Below are 2,770 nucleotides of genomic sequence, written 5' to 3'. Positions count from 1 at the left end.
CACTAACTCTAGTCAACCAAACCATCACACCATAATACATTTCACGCATGAGCTCGCTGACATCTACTCTCGACATGTTCAAGCCCATCTCTCCTCTTTTGATTCTTCCTTGCCTTTAGAGAACCTCACTATAGAACTCGCACACATCCTTCACTCGGCAACAATTAGTAGCTTCCCATACATGAAACACTCCAATCATAGTAGAATAGGGTCTATGCCACAGAACAAGTGGTATGCAACGGATTGTAGAGAGTTGTATAGACAACTTAAAGTGTCGCGACTTGGTGGTACTATTTCCTCAGTATAGGCTCGAAAAGAGATGCGCAAGATGACACGTCGTAAAAGAAGAGCTTGGGAAGCATCCCAATATTGGGAACTCTACCATATGCTCATGAGTACGGATTGCGCCCTTGCATGGAAGAGACTACGGAAACCGCGACCACAAACACCCATTGAGGATCCCAATATTTGGCACACATATATCGAGAGACTCTACCATGTCCCGAACCAACCACCCATCCCAATACCTTCCACACCCCGACCTAACATGGGGACAATTTTTACGACATCTAGGGTCACGAAGGTCATAAAAAAATTACAACATAGGAAATCCATGGACCACACAGGAGTGCGACCCGAGCACATCATATATGCTCGAGAGTGCCTAGCCCCCTTTCTCACTCTAATCTTCAACCGCGCCCTCGCCGAGGGTTTTCCACCACAATGGACCATGAACACAGTGGCCCCTATATATAAAGGAGGGGACCCAATGGACCCAAATACATATAGGACCATTATGATAGGCCATATGCTCGCTAAACTATATGGTGCGGTAATGGAAGCGGAGCTTAGCGATTATATGGAAACATTAAGTCTTCGAGCACCTGAGCAGGCTGGCTTTAGATGAGCCTTCTCTAGTATTGACCATATGTTCAAACTTAGGTGGTTAATTGACTAGACGAAGGCTCGTAAGAAGAAACTATATTGTTGCTTTGTGGACTTCCGCAAAGCCTTTGATATAGTTCCTAGGGAGAAGTTGTTTGATAGACTTAAGAGCTTGGAGATACCAAATGACATGGTCTAGGCCATTTATGCCCTATATGAGCAAGTCTATGGGTGTATAAGATGCCCATGTGGCCTATCCGATTGTTTCACTAGCACCATTGGTGTAAAACAAGGTTACTCCCTACCAACAACTCTTTTTGGGATCTACATTGATGAGATCACTAATTTTACTTCTCGTAAGGGAGGCAAGGGAGTAGCTATTGGGGATACGCAAGTTAGTCTCTTACTTTTTGCAGACGACATTATCTTGCTGTTGGAGTCAGAACACGACCTACAAAAGCATCTTAATGCCTTAGATGACTTTTGTACACAACAAGGACTGGTAGTGAATATAGCGAAAACTAAAGTTCTTATCTTTCATACATCATCTCGAGTTAGGAGTAAATGTCACCTAACCCTCTCTCATAAACTAGTAGAGGTAGTTGGATCATATGTATACTTGGGAGTCACTTTTAGTGCTCGCTTAGGTAAATTCTCGATGACCCAAGCAGCCAAAGATAGGCTAACGAGAGGGTATGCATCCTTCTCACTCTTAGAGAGACATTGTCACTAGGCATACTTTCAAGAGCCACGATGTTATCACGTCAACTCCGAAGCAAATCGACAATACCACATGACATTATTATAGCAGAGTTCAGTCTGCCCCGGATGTTTGAAGTGGTAGTTTTTATTCATCAGATACATAGCCAACCACAAGATAGTGTTAGGAAACAGGTCCCTCCGGATGGGATTGGACTACCCGGCAATGGAAGACCCGGTGAGAACCGGATGACGAGTACCCGACAAGATCCGGATGGTGAAGACCGGGTGAGAACCGGATGTGGAGTACCCAGCAACGGAAGACCCGGTGAGAATTGGATGACGTGTGCCCGGCAAGTGCCGGATGATGCAGGCCGGGTGAGGAGTGCTCACTGGATGAAGGGACATATTCGTAAATATGTTTTCTGAGAGTCCATCAGGGCTATATTTGTAAATAGCCGAAAAGTCATATTAATATAAATATGACATAGGGCAAACTTTAGTTGTGTGGTCGTTGTCATTCTTGTTGGCGAAAGATCAGAGCGCGTAACAGTGTACAGAGAGAGAGAGAGAGAGAGAAGAAGAGGTTGTTGCCTCTGTTGTAACCGCCGCCTGTGGCGAAGATAGCAAGCTCGAGGTCGTTGCCTCGGTGCTCTACTATTGTACATTCTGATATAGTGATAGTTTGCATTCTGTGGGTTGCCGTGGTTTTTTCCCTAGTTTAGGTTTTCCACGTTAACATCCTGTGTACTCTTCTCTTCACTGTGTCGTGCCTTCATTATCCGTTTTCTGTGTTTGATCCTAGACTCGGTTGTGCTTAAAGAGCGTGTATTTCTTGTCAGATAGGATATCCCGTCGAGCCTTTGAGGCATCTCGATCCCTACATGCGTCTGGAGACACTAGCTCTTGGTATAGCACTATGGTGAGTTGGTTACTTGCAAACTACATAGACATTAATAACCTACCCCCCTTTAAGTACAACCATTGGACTGACCAAACTCTAATATCTCATGAAGACCGTAATAAAGTGATACACCAAGAAATATGGAAAATTTACACTCGATATAAATGGATCACCCCACGAGAGTCGCTCCCATGTAAAATGTTGTACTATAAAGAACACTTCTTGCACTCCGCTCAATTAGGTTTTATTACACGACCAATATATCTAGATACATTCTTATCA

General features: G+C 44.2%; 1 pseudogene; it reads left to right on the top strand.

The window, feature by feature from the left end:
* The first annotated feature begins 319 nt into the window (after positions 1 to 319).
* LOC147861067 (uncharacterized) lies at positions 320 to 958 on the top strand (annotated as a pseudogene).
* Positions 959 to 2,770: the final 1,812 nt, after the last annotated feature.

The sequence above is a fragment of the Azolla caroliniana genome, unplaced genomic scaffold, assembly GCF_043228905.1.
Source record: "Azolla caroliniana isolate FFs.n. ecotype wild unplaced genomic scaffold, voAzoCaro1.0.p SCAF_8, whole genome shotgun sequence".
Taxonomy (NCBI): domain Eukaryota; kingdom Viridiplantae; phylum Streptophyta; class Polypodiopsida; order Salviniales; family Salviniaceae; genus Azolla; species Azolla caroliniana.
Note: the sequence above shows the minus strand (reverse complement) of the source record. Positions and strands in the feature narration are given on the sequence as shown.